Here is a 14563-nt window from a genome sequence, read left to right on the forward strand (position 1 = left end):
TTTTCAAGCACAAAACTGTTTTTTTCCAAAAAAAAGCTTTCAAAAAATTGCTGCGCAAACACCGTGCAACGACCACCATTGTATTCTCCAGGGTGTTTGCTAAAAAAACATATATAATGTTTTGGGGTTATATGTCATTTTCTAGCAAATAAATGATGATTTTTACATGTAGGAGAGGAATGTCAGAATGGTCCTGGGTGCTCCAGAACGCCTGATGGTGCTCCCTGCATGTTGGGCCACTGTATGCGGCCACGCTGTGAAAGTTCATTTTTTTACCGAATTTTCAGTCTTTTTTTCTTTTATAGCACAAAAAATAAAAAACCCAGCAGTGATTAAATACCACCAAAAGAAAGTTCTATTTGTGTGAAAAAAGGACAAAAATTTCATATGGGTACAGTGTTGCATGACTGAGTAATTGTCATTCAAAATGTGAGAGCACCAAAAGCTGAAAATTGATCAGTGGTCAAGTGGTTAATACCAGCTTGAATGTAAATAGTAAACCAATCAGAAGCAGCCATTGGGGTTGATTTACTAAAGGCAAACAGACTGCACTTTGCAAATGCAGTTGCACTTATTTTCCCCAGAGTAAATGTGGTAAAGCTCTGCTAATTTCCATCATTCAATCAAGTTTTCCTTAATTTATCCTGTACCTGATTGGGTATTCTTTACAAATTGAAGCTTTACCGCATTTACTAAGAAAACTTAGTACAACTGCATTTGCATAGTGCACAGTCGTTTTGGTTTTAGTAAATCAGCCCCAATGCATCTAGACATAAACATAGTAATTAGCATTGCAGGCAGGCAGATTTTTTTTCCTTTGTAAACACATTTGCACATGAGGACTTCAGAATGGTTTCATGAAATCATATTTTATGAGTGTAGAATTGTAGCACATCATGGTTACACAATTTATTTAACTATGCATTTTTTATATCTATAATAAACCAGGGTTTTCTGGGTGTATTTATTGAAAGATTTCATAGATTTTCATCTCTGATTGCAGATTTTTTTTCATTCCACACAAAAATATGTCTGCCTTTTTTCAGGGGAAAAAATACTTATATTATGCTAATACTGCAAAGGCAGACAACCTCAAAGATTGCATTATGCAATAATTGGTTTCATTTGCATACTGTATGTATATGCATTAGTTCTAGGTGTGCTAAATTGACAAAAAAATTAATAAAAAAAATACACACAGTACCTTTCTCATGAGCTACTTAGTTATATGGCACCCCGGACATCACATCTCCATTGCACTGGGCCATGCCTCATTATATTAGGCAAGCATGTAAAAAAGTCCTTGGCCAGTCTCCGTGGAAAAATATTACAATTTCTTCATCTGCTGGATTTAAAAGTGTTCACACTAAAGGTAGGATCTTTAAAAAAGACGCTGGCTGGTTTGTGCCACTTAAAGGCTCTGATAGGTCACTGCTGGGAGCATGGTAGAGAACCTTATTGGATATTGTATTATTAGAATAATAATATTACGAGTATTTCTAGACAGCTAACCTAGAAAACACCAGTGGCCTACATGATATTGCTTACTGCACAGCAGCTCTTTGCTGAAAAACAAGACCATCCAATTACGAAGTGGAATTATAAAAAGGTGTAAGTACTAAAATTTGATGTAAAGATGTAAAGATCACAGCCTAAGGATATTTAGATTTTTAGTTTAAATCAACCACTGGCATCTCATAAATTTTGCTTACCCCAATGGCAACTTCCTTCTGCAGGAAATGTCAACTCACCACCAACCTCTGGTTTGAAGTCCTAATTTTAATGTTTCAGTTGGAATATCCTTAGTGCTTTTTCTGCAATCTAACAATAAAGATAATCTGTTGCCTATGCAGTGAAATGTAAAAGAAAAACAAGAGACGGTTTTTGAGTCCTTTATTAAAAAAACAGTTCCGAGCCTTCTTGGTGCCGTCTCTCCCGATGCCCTCTTCTCCCGCCGCTGTCTTCTCCCACCGCTGTCTTTCCCGGTGCTGTCTTCTCCCGCCACTTTGTCTCCCATCGACCCTCTTCTCCCAGAGCTGTCTTCTACCTCGCCCCGGTGTCTTCTTTCTCGCCACCACTGTCTTCTTCTTAGCCGCCGGTTACCCGCTAAAAACAGGCCGCTCTTGTCCTGAGGCTGTCTTTCTCTGTTGTGAGATGAATTAGATGAATTAGAGTAGAAAAAACAAGCCAGGCCTTCTCGCTAAATATTAGTACCTGATCTCACAAATGCGCTTCTTGAAGAATAATCAAACATTACCCAAAGACACACTCCTAAACCTTGTGGACAGTCTTCCCAGAAGTGTTGAAGAAGCTGTTATAGCTTCAAAGGGTGGGTCAACTCAACACTGAACCCTACTGACTAAGACTGGGATGCCATTAAAGTTCATGTCCATGTAACGGCAGGCGTCCTAATACTTTTGACAATATAGTGTATATCTGTACCAGCAATCCTGCATACATGTTCTTGTGCAAGTCCAGTACATAGTGGTGCTCTACTAATAAGTAGAATAAATAGATACTGAATAACATTGCTCACACCCAACCAAAATTGGTGGAAAGGGATTTATGCTCGAAGAGTTGCACTAATGTTCAAAGGGCCACATATAGAAAAAGGAAATGACCCCTTTGTGGGATTTTATAGGCCAGTGATGGCGAACCTTGGCACCCCAGATGTTTTGGAACTACATTTCCCATGATGCTCATGCACTCTGCAGTGTAGTCGAGCATCATGGGAAATGTAGTTCCAAAACATCTGGGGTGCCGAGGTTCGCCATCACTGTTATAGGCAATACCACCACTGGTATAGAATAAAAAAGCGTTTATTTATACATATACAATTGGATCACTCACACATTTGATGATCAGTTAAAATCATGACATGACAAAACAAAAGACAAAAGGAACACATAGTGAATTTGTAGCAAGCATACAAAATGTATTTAAATAGTAGTACCCTACAAACTCTGAGAAAAACTCTTGTACCCAGAGGGCCACATATAAACATACTATCAGTAATAGATAAAACAAAGATGCAGTGAGACTAATGAATAGATAAAATACTAATTCAGTCCCAAATCTGTGACTAATATGACCCCTATTCCAAGATGAGAAAATGATATAGCCCTTATGTGGATACGTGACTCCAGGAATGATCAGAAACGCCACCATTCATCAGAAGCATCAGTCACATAAACTCCAATCAATTATCCATTTGTGAAGATCCGTCACTAAATCAACTGCACAATGAATCTCATTATTTTAGAGGTTAAAATCGCTTTATAATCATTAGCCATGACACACAAATCTATCAAGACAGAGCTTTTTTTTTTTAGCAGACTTTTTATTTATTTCTTTTATCTTTGTTTCATTTAATAAATTGAAATTTGCTACACTATGTGAGCGTCCACTCTCTTGATGTGATTCATTGGGGGAGAGTGTATTTTTCCTCCACATACAACTATCAGTCTATCCAGCTGTGTGTATTTAGTTCTCTGGCCTGTTTTATATATTCCTTCCACCAAGGGGATCCTGTGATGTGATTTTTCCAGCAGAAAATGGCCTAATTGTGAACATTCTGTGCCGTGGCTAATAATTATAAAGCGCTTTTTTAACGCTACAATAATGAGGTTCAATATTTGATGTGTGCAATTTATTTGGTGATGGGATCTTCACAAATGGATGATAATTGATTGAAGTTTATGTGATTGATGCCTCTGATACACTGGAATTTCAGATTGTGGCTGGAGTCACGTATTGACATAAGGATCACATAATTTTTTCTTGTTGAAAAAGATAATATTAGTCTCACACTTGGTGCTGAATTAGTGTCTGTTCTATTTCAATAGTCTGACTTTTGACACTGCATCTTTGTTTTACCTATGTGTATGAGGAATTTAAATATAGTATTTTGCCAAAAGTATTGGGACACCTGCCTTTTACATGAACTTTAATGGCATCCCAGTCTTAGCCTGTAGGGTTCAATATTGAGTTGGCCCACCCTTTGCAGCTATAACAGCGCAGGCGCCGTTCATATCGGCTATTTTCGGAATCTGTGTGTGGACACAATATGATAGGACACCGGCAGGCATTGCATGTGTCTTCTGCAACAAAAAGCTGCTTGCTTACAATTTGTTTTCCTGAGGGTTTAGATATACTTTAAAGTGTAACTAAACCCTCTTAGCCTTTCTCAGATTTGCAGCTGGTATGGTTCTGCACATATAGTATGATCATTTATGACACTAGCAATTTGATGGCTTGACATTTCGATTGGGAGCACAAGCAACTGTGACAACTGTTATTCCCAGCATGCCTTAAATGTATCAATTTTGGAATTTACAGCTCAGGCCCGTCAAGATCTTTCTTTTCACCTGGTAGAACTCTTTCTGTTACCAAGTGTTTCGGATTCTGTGGGACAGTTAAAGAATTTTGGACCCCGTCCTACAGTGTCTGTGTCCCGCGGGCTGTCCAGCAGAACCCAAGACACTTGGAATCTGCAGAGTGATGGGTGGATGTCAGGTGCTTGAATACTCTTTATAGCACCCAGCACTGAGATACTGATAGGATGCCCTTAACTGACAGCAGGTAATAAGGGGTGGACATTAAAGTCCCACCATTAAAGCCTTGTATATGATGCAATATGGTTGAAAATCATCCACAAATACAGAAAAACACATCAAAAGATAATCTGCACTAGGGACTTTTTTTTTACACAGGACCCCTAAAATCAATTTCTTACATCTAGAAATCAAATTCAGAGTGTCATTTTTTACAGATAAAGTCCCAAAAGATTGTTGTGCCTACACTTGCTGTACTAATTTTATTTTAATCAGGCCCCAATTTGAACAGGACCCCAACAGCCATAGTAAAATCTATCAATGAACATCAAAGTGTAACTTATTTAAAGATAAAAAGACTGTAAAATTACCTTTGTGAGTAGTAAAAACATTATTTGCACTAGGGCTTGTTTTTAGACGAACATGTTTTTATTGTTTTCAAGAGGATATTACAATGAAAAACAAAGATAATACACCATAACTTTGCAGGAGGGTAATCCAGCTGTATACTACAGAGAGAGTTTATAGGTACAAAAATAAAAAATTGTAGTAGAAGTGAAAGTAAAAAAGTAGAAGAAGTGAGACATCTTGTGTAGTTGAGTATGTCAGAGTAATCTAGAGAACTGAAAGGGAAAGAATGTCCCATAAATCTCTGTTTATAGGAGTATCATACTCTCCAGGAGATAAGGCCAAAAGAAGAGAATAAGGAGAAAGCAAAAAAAGAAAGGAGCAGAGAAGTGAAGAGCAGGAATAGAAAGGTCCTAGATCTGTAAAGTTCCAGAGTTGGCAATGGATCTTGCACTGTGATGAGGATGTTGGGGGAATCCCTAGAAACAGCCAAAAGTGCTAAAAAAAACAGTGGTCTGTGAAATTAGCAAGCAGGTGAATGGGACCACAACAAAGGTATGGTAGAAGATTTCAAGTTTATAAAAATCGATTGTCTAACTGCAAAAAAAAAAAAGTGAAGAAGAGAGTTTTTTTCTTGAGGTAGTGATTGAGGTAAAAGGGTTAAGAGGGCAAGTTCAAGAGTATTGGAGACCAATTCCTGGGTAAATAGGTTGTATATTATTGTAGCACTGAACCCCGAAGGAGCGGCTGGTTTTGCTGGGCTTACCATTACCGTCTCCACCCGTTGCTCATCTAGGGGTTCCCGAGGTTGATGGCCCAATAAACTGCAGAGACCGACACTTGAATCCCTTTGGTAATTTTTATTTGCAAAAAAAAACATTGAACAGAACACAGTCTCTTGGTAGGGAATAGAGGGTATGGGTAGTAAAGCTCAGGTACTCTTGGAACTGCTGACACTAGAAATGTCTCTCTCTAAATGATCCAGGGAATAGCCATTCGCAACTGGATATTTCAACTATCAGATAAATCCCCTTTAGTGAATTTAGCAGCCGACAGCAGCTGATTTAAACTTAGCAAAGTCTCTGCCACAAACTTGGTTGTAGAACTTCAAAACAGATCAGAAAGTCTCTCACAGAAACTTAGTTGTAACAGAAGGATGAAATTAGGAACTTTCTTACGGTACCAGTATCTTGCAGCCGATGCGGCGATACCGCAAGAATGCGGATTCACTTGGTGTCCTTTCAGCTTAGCTTCCAGGCTCTTACCGAGCAGCCAGCCCTGTGCGTGGCCCTCTTCTGAAGAGTCCTCCCCTGGTTGCGTTTTGCCTCTCCAAACCCAAAACAGCACCGGACCACCTTGAAACCCTCCTTCCAGTTACTGTGCCTCGGGCTAGCCAGCCCCGAGACTCGGAAATGGATGGATCCGCACCCCAGGCCATGAGGGCGTCTGGGGGCTGGTCGGGAGCCAGGACCAGGACCTCGGAGTCAGAACACATTTCTGGACCGCAACCCAGAACCATGTGATCTCAGCACCTTAAGTACCCTCTCCCGGAATACACAGCGAAACAACGCACCCGCTAATTGGCCCTGAGAAAGAGATTGGTACCCAGCACGTCCAACTAGATTGCGTCCAATGCCTGTCATAGGTGACACCTACACCCATGACCAGGCAGAACATAGTACAGTCCAGCTAAACTGATGCCAAGACCATAATCTACTGAAATTAACCCTAAGACCCAACTATGGTCTTAGGAAAAACAAAATTTACAAGAACATAGCGCATGCTCTTCAGGAGCCAGTGCTACATTATTATTATACAGGATTTATATTTCACCAACAATTTGTTCAGCACTTTACAACGTGGGGGCAGACAGTACAGTTACAATACAGTTCAAAACAGGAGGAATCAGAGGGCCCTGCTTATTGGAGCTTATAATCTAAAGAGGAGGGTCAAGTGATATTAAAGGTAATAACTGTGGGGGATTGATGGAGTAAATAAAGTACAGTAATTAGGTGGGGCAGGATAAGCTTCTCTGAAGAGAAGGGTTTTCAGGGATTGTCTAAAAGTAGACATAGTAGGAGACCGTTTGACAGATTGGGGTAGGGAATTCCATAGGATGGGAGAGATTTTGTCATAGAGTTGGTCAATAGTAGAGTAGAGAAGAGAAGAGTTAAGGTTGAGGAGGTTTCTGAGGGTACCTGGTAGGCGGTGGGAGGGAGAGGAGGTAGAATTCAGGGACAGAGTGAAGCTAATAAGATGGTGATCAGAGAGAGGAAAAGGATTGTTAGAGAGGTTGCATGAAGTGTATAGGTAGGAGAAAACATGGTCAAGGGTGTTGCCATCAGAGTGAGTAGAAGCATGTATCTATTGCTTCAGGTCAAAAGAGGAGGTTAGACTGAGAAGTTTAAAAGTAGCAGGAGTGTTAGTACTAACAGGGATGTTGAAGTCACCAAGAATGATTGTGGGAATTTCAGAAGAGAGAAATTAGGGCAGCCAGGCAGAGAAGTCATTGAGGAAGGTGGATACTGGTACAGGGGACCAGTAGATCAGAGCAATTCCTAAAGAAACTGGAGAAAATAGACGAATGCAATGTGCCTCAAATCAGGAGAGTGACAGAGGGGGAGGAGGGTGAAGTAACTGAAAGATGCTATGTGGGGATAGAAGGATTCCCACTCTACCTTCCTTTCATCCACTGGATCTGGGGAATGAGTACAGAAAAGGCCGCCCTGGGAGAGAAAACAGGAGAAGTCAGATTAATGGAGCGAGGTTTCAGTAATGGTAAGTGGATTAAAGGAGTTAGCGATAAAGAGGTAGTGGAGAGAGGTCAGTTTGTAACAAACAGAATGGATATTCCAAACAGTGCAAGAGAAGGGGAAACTGATTGTGGGAGAAAAAGGAACAGAAAATAAGTCATGTGAATTGCGGCTGCTGCCAGTGGGTGTGGGGTGATGGGAGCATTGAGGATAGTTATATGATGGAGGCCAAGGGTTTTAGGAGAGAGGACACAACTATAAGAGGGAGTGCAAGTTACAGACAGGATGGGGAGCTGAGTAGGTAAACAAGGTCACTTGTAGTCTGTTTGGTGTTTTCCAAAGCCGTTTTCTGTGTATTTTCGCTTCATGCTATCGCTAAATTGCAGAGCCTGAAGTGCTCCCACTTAAATGTACAACCCCTAGAAAATGTGCTTCTTTCATAAAGGTGGGTCTCAAAATGTATGGATGAAGGGGCATGCCCCCCAGATGTGAAATAAGGTACTGGGGAGGGTCTGAAGCTCCAACAAAAATCTGAGTGGGATGGGAAAATATGGTGCACATGTGAGGGGGTAAGGTACAATCTTGAGAGTATTTTGAAGTTACATTCTTGGGTGGCACAAGCCATGGACCATTTATGAGTAGTAATTAACCGGTTCCTGACCGGCTCACGTATATTTACACACAATGGCGCTGCTGCACAAAACCCCATACCGGTACGAGGTCCCCTTTAAGAGCTGCCAGAGGGCGCATGTGCACCACCGGAGGTGCGCGCACGCACCCACTGCACAGCAGTGGAACCCAATGCGTGTGGCCAGTGGGCGTGATTTGGCTGGATAGAGAGTGATGCCACGTGCGATCGTGTGCACGAGAGCCATTTGTAAACATACAAATCCCTGTTCTGTCAGAGGAGAGGAGACATACCATTTGTTCCTACTAAGTAGGAACAACGATATGTCTCCTCTCCCAGTCAGTCCCATCCCCATACAGTTAGAACACATCTCGGGAATACACATTCAACCCCTTGATCGCCACCCCTAGAGTTAACCCCTTCCCTACCAGTGACATTTACACAGTAATCGGTGCATTTTTATAGTTATGATCGCTGTATAAATGTCAGTGGTCCCAAAATTGTGACAAAAGTGTCCGATTTGTCCATTGCAATGTCACATCACAGCCATTACTAGTAAAAAAATAAAAATGCCATAAAAATACCATAAATCTTTCCCCAGTTTGTAGACGCTATAATTTTAGCGCAAACCAATCAATATACACTTATTGAGATCTTTTTACCAAACATATGTAGAAGAATATATACTGGAGAAAAACTAATAAAGAATTTTTTTAAAAAATTTGGGGGATATTTATTATAGCAAAAAGTAAAAAATATTGTTTTTTTTCAAAATTGTCACTCTTTTTTTGTTTATAGCAGAAAAAATTAAAAATGCAGAGGTGATCAAATAGACCAAAAGAAAGCTCTATTTGTGGGCAAAAAAAATTATTTGTTTGGGTACAGCATTGCATGACTGCACAATTGTCAGTTAAAGCGATGCAGTGCCAAATTGTAAAAAGAGCTTTGGTCAGGAAGGGGGTAAAACCTTTTGGGGCTGAAGTGGTTAAAATTTGTTGCCATTCATCATCAGAAAATGAACAGCAAAGTTCAAGCGGCAATTAAGCCATGTAGGGGGGAGGCCAGAGGATAGAGAGCGGGACATATAACGTAGAAATTATTTGAACAGGCGATGAGGAAGAAATACAAAATTTCTTAAACGGTGTTAGAGAACAATGGGGGTTATTTATGAAAGGTAAATCCACTTTGCACTACAAGTGCACTTGAAAGTTCAACCGCTGTAGATCTAAGAGAGACATAAGAAGGAAGATAAAAAAACAGAATTTTAGCTTGCACATTATTGGATGATAAAATCAGCAGAGCATCCCCTCATTTCAGATCTTCCCTTCAGATCTACAGCGACTGCACTTCCAAGTGCACTTTCAATACACTTAGCCCACGTACACACGGTCGGAGATTTTGCCAACCAAATCCGTCAGATTTTGCCCATCGGATTTAGTCTGAAACTGTTGCATACACACGGTCGGGCCAAGTTGGCGAAAAATACGATCTTTCAGAACGTGATGACGTAATTTCGTTACGATGGGACTACATTCAGGGTAGTAGCCATCAGCTTTGATGTAGGAATTTAATCTGAGCATGCGTGGCACTTGGTCCGATGAAAATGCTCTACACATGATCGGATTAGGTCCGTCCGGCCCAGTTAGTCGGGAAATATTTCCAACATGTTGGAAAATTGGGTCGGACGGAGATTCGGACGGTATCGGTCCGATGCATACCACACACAGTCGGATTATCTGACGACACGGTCCGATAAGACTCATTCCGACAGATTCTCCGACTGTGTGTACAAGGGCTTACAAGTGCAACTGCAGTGCACTTGTAGTGCAAAGTGGATTTGCCTTTCGTACATAACCCCCAATGTATGGCGGTTTTAAGTAGGAGAGAGTAGTAGAAACTCTGCAACTAAGGGTACAAGAACAATAGTAATAGGCCCCTAGTTTTTCTATGTAGGGCTTGAAATTGCGAGAATAAAAGGAGGAAGTCAACAGCAATAACATGTCTCAGTTGGTTTTTTCCCAATTTAAAAAAGCATCCAAATGGAAACCAATCGAAAAGGAAGGATTATGCAATAGCAGAGTGAGATGGTGTTTGTCTTTCAAAATGGAGTCAATCTCAGATGTATCTGAACTTCATTATGGAGACCCTCAATGGTGATGAATGTTCAATGGTCTTCCTTAATGATCCTCTCCTCTCTCTGAGCTTGCTTAATTATCTTCCCAGAAACTGCATTAATTTAGGGATCATCCCAGAGGGCGTAGCTTGTAGTAAGCCCTCACTCCTGAATGGAGGGTGATATTACCAATTACTATTTGTTTGTACAAACAATAGCTTAACTTGACCACCAGGTGTCACTCTGAGACTAGCATTACCAATCAGTTTTCTGGGAGAAAATGGGTTTATTGAACTCAATAGGACAAATCTGTTTTATCCTTAGATTGATTTAACAATGTTATCCTATTTAAAGGATTTATAGATAAATCCCTCCGAGGGGTTGGTGGCATTATTTGTGATTATTCATTTTTGATACGATCTAAAGAGATAGAAACTTTATACAATGATCTTGTATAGATATGTATATATGTGTGTGTATATATATATATATATATATATATATATATATATATATATAAACTAACAAGTAATCTAGATACTTTAACCTTTTACAGCCTTTTTCTAAAGTGTCCGAAAAGCATCAAGTATTTTGTCTTATAAAATATCAAAATAAATACTTTTTTTTCCCCTGATTTTAAGACGCTTGCAAAAAGACTTTAGAACAATGATGGTGAACCTTGGCACCCCGGATGTTTTGGAACTACATTACCCATGACGCTCAACTACACTGCAGAGTGCATGAGCATCATGGGAAATGTAGTTCCAAAACATCTGGGGTGCCAAGGTTTGCCATCACTGCTCTAAAATGTTGACTTTTTGATTGATGGTTAAGGATCCTTCAAGAAGATCAATAGAGGTTTCTGTCATCAAAATGAGTATACAAGAATGTCTTTTTACACAACTTCATGTAACACTAGATTTTGGCCTGATCTGAAATCTAAACCATGTTTTCTTCAAGATCCAAGTTTGTATAGTTTAGAATCTTAGATCCATATGTTATAATTTGAATTCATAGTGGCTCTGATACCTCTTAGATCAGGTGTCCCCATAAGTGTGTCCTTATGTGTCCTACTGACTAAGACTGGGATGCCATGTGTAAAGGCAGGCGTACCAATACTTTTGGTAATATAGTGTATATAATACTGCTTCAAACTACCAGTAACCAATAAAGAGTATGTATAAATAAACCAACAAATGTTATAAAAAGCAAGCAACAAGTCCTCTTCCCTGAGACTAACCGATCATGATAAGCATAATACCTGTAAAGCCACTGACAAAATGTATCCTCCCCCAGAGTCAACATCTCCAAATGATTTAATGAAAACAGGGGATTTATATGGAAATAGGAAGCGCCACCCCCTGTACTCATGCCGCTCCTGGCATCCATCCGCCAAGGACAATCTGCGTGGTTGGATGTGCCACTGTGCAGCCACATCCCATTGGTGCACATGTGCAGTGGTGGCAGGGAAGGCTGCAGGGAGAGAGACCCACCCATGGTAATGCACATCAGCATTGCATTTATCCATCAAAGCCTATTGACACTGCAGCTGTCTAGTAAAACTGACAGTTGGTTGCTTTTTATGAGCCTTTCTACCTGCCAGTACAGCTGAACTGGAGAGAGCTGGGGAACCATTGAGGTCAATACATCAAGGCATGTCAGTTTTCCAGCAGACTTAAGAGGGAACCATTTGTCCTGAATTGAGCGGAGCACAGGCACAGGCATTAGCAGCATGGGCAGCAGTAGAGACCTGATGTAAAGGGGCACTGAGATGGAGACACTTGATGTAAAGGGGCACTCTAATGGTGTCATTTGATGTAAGGGAACACTATGATGGGGACATCTGAAGTAAGGGGGAACTCTGATGGGGACACCTAATGTAAACATGCACTGTGATGGAAACACCTGATGTAAAGGGGTACTCTGATGGAGACACCTGATATAAGGGGGCATTCTAATGGGGTCACCTGATGTAAGGGTGCACTATGATGTGACACCTAATGTAAGGAGGTTTTCTGATGGAGACACTTGGTGTAAAGGGGTACTTTGATGGACACACTGATGCTAGGGAGCATTACTGATGGTGACAACCGATGTGACAGGTCAGTTTGAAGGGGACAATTGATGTAAGGGGCACTCTGAAGCAGACACCTGGCTCACAGTCTCCTCTCAAATTCATCCCAAAGATGTTCTATCGGGTGAGGTCAGGACTTTGTGCTGGCCATTCAAGTTTCTCCACCCCACACTTGCACATCCATGTCTATACGGACCTTGCTTTGCGCACTGGTGTACAGTCATGTTGGAACAGGAGGGGACCATTCCAAACTGCTCCCTCAAAGTTGGGAGCATGAAATTGTCCAAAATGTCTTGATATGCTGACACCTTAGGACTGACACCTTCACTGGAACTAAAAAGCCAAGCCCAACCCCTGAAAAACAACTCTACACCATATTCCCCCCTCCACCAAATGATTTGGACCAGTGCACAAAGCAAAGTCCTGACCTGAGTTCTAAGTTCTGACCTCAACCCGATAGAACCAGACCTTCTCATCCAAAATCAGTACCTGATCTTGCAAATGCGCTTCTGGAAGAATGGTCAAACAATCCCATAGACACACTCCTAAACCTTGTGGACAGCCTTTCGTGAAGTGTTGAAGCTGTTATAGCTGCAAAGGGTGAGCCAACTCAATATTAAACCCTACAGACTTAAGCCTCGCACGCACCATCAGATTTTCCTACGTGAAATGTGTGATGACAGGCTGTTGGCGGAAAACCGAACCGTTTGTATGCTCAATTGGACAATTATTGTCGGATTTTCCGGGGACAAATGTTGGATGACAGTTTTTAAAATTCTCTGTGGACAAACGTCTGCTGTAGGATTTTCCAAGCGTGTGTACACAAGCCCATCAGACAAAAGTCCAAAGTACAAACATGCATGCTCGGAAGCAAGGGCGAGCCAGTTCATAATGGAGAATTAACATTCGTGATGTGGCAAATTATGAAATCTCGAAATGCAGCGGACATTCTCTTCTTCTATAATGGGATAATAATGATGCTGCTTTGCTGATGATACTGATGGTGCTATTGCAAACAAATATTCAAAGGCCTTTTTTTTTTATAGTGATATCAAGAATAATATTATTATCCTTCTTTTTATGCATTATACCATAGTTTTTAAGATCAAAGATACAATTATGTTGGCGTCCCTTGTCAATTTTACATTGTATTTTTTTTAAATGTAACTGCCTACTCCCAAACTGTCATTTGAAGTAAAACACATAGCCAAGTATTATTCTTCACAGTTTTTTTTATTGTGCATTAAAATACAAAAAATATAGAAAATATAACAAATCAAATCATTACTATTCAACCAAAAAATAAAAGCCTCATGCATGTGTCCTACTTCTTAATGTAGTCAACAATGCCAAGAGTTGGTGAAAGCAGGTGTCTGTCATCTAGAGATAATTCCAAAAATTATCTGGGTTATTCTCCTGGAGCTCCCGCAGCAAAGGCATATGACATAATTGGTCACGATTAATAAAGCAACTAATTTTTGGTCCAAGAACTCCTCCTCCTCCTGTTCCTGGACTGGACTTGGGACAAAGCAATAACAAGGCCAAAGCTAATAATAAAAAACACGTTATCTCGTCTGATTCTGCAACATGTCTGGTTGACGAACAGCCATTCAGAAACGAACTGAAAAGCACGAAATGAAAATCGTGAACTGAAAAGAACGAAATGAAAAGCACGAACTGAAAAGCATGAAATGAAAAGCCCAAACTGAAAAGTGTGAATCAGCACTGACCAAACTTCTACTAACACGAAATTAGCAGAAGGAGCCTAAAGAGTGGTGCTAAAGAGCTGAAAAACGACGTAGTACGTCACTACATTTGTGTTTGTTGCCCGACAATTCCTTGCCATTTGTATGCAAGACAAAATCCAAGCACACACCTTCAGACAAAAGTCAGAGGTTTTGTCTGTGGAAAATCCAGTCGTGTGTACGAGACTTAAGACTAGGATGCCAATAAAGTTCATGCGTGTGTAAAGGCAGGTGTCCCAATACTTTTGGTAATATAGTGTATGTTGGTGGATATCTAATGGTGATGTGGTTGGATCCCTGTGTGCCAAAAGATAGGATTCTCATTATGTTCACCATGTGGGCCCTTCTT

The 14563-nt window shown here is 40.6% G+C and overlaps 1 long non-coding RNA gene across 1 annotated transcript in view; it reads right to left on the bottom strand.

The window, feature by feature from the left end:
- Positions 1–966: 966 nt before the first annotated feature.
- The window catches only part of LOC143963771 (uncharacterized), a 44371-nt gene continuing 30774 nt past the window's right edge, over positions 967–14563 (bottom strand). The window contains exon 3 of the long non-coding RNA XR_013271037.1: positions 967–2144. This is a non-coding gene — a long non-coding RNA (uncharacterized LOC143963771). The remainder of the gene's footprint in view (positions 2145–14563) is intronic.

Source organism: Lithobates pipiens, unplaced genomic scaffold (genome assembly GCF_037356315.1).
Source record: "Lithobates pipiens isolate NorthernLeopardFrog02 unplaced genomic scaffold, aLitPip1_a1.2 Scaffold_8, whole genome shotgun sequence".
NCBI classification, from domain to species: domain Eukaryota; kingdom Metazoa; phylum Chordata; class Amphibia; order Anura; family Ranidae; genus Lithobates; species Lithobates pipiens.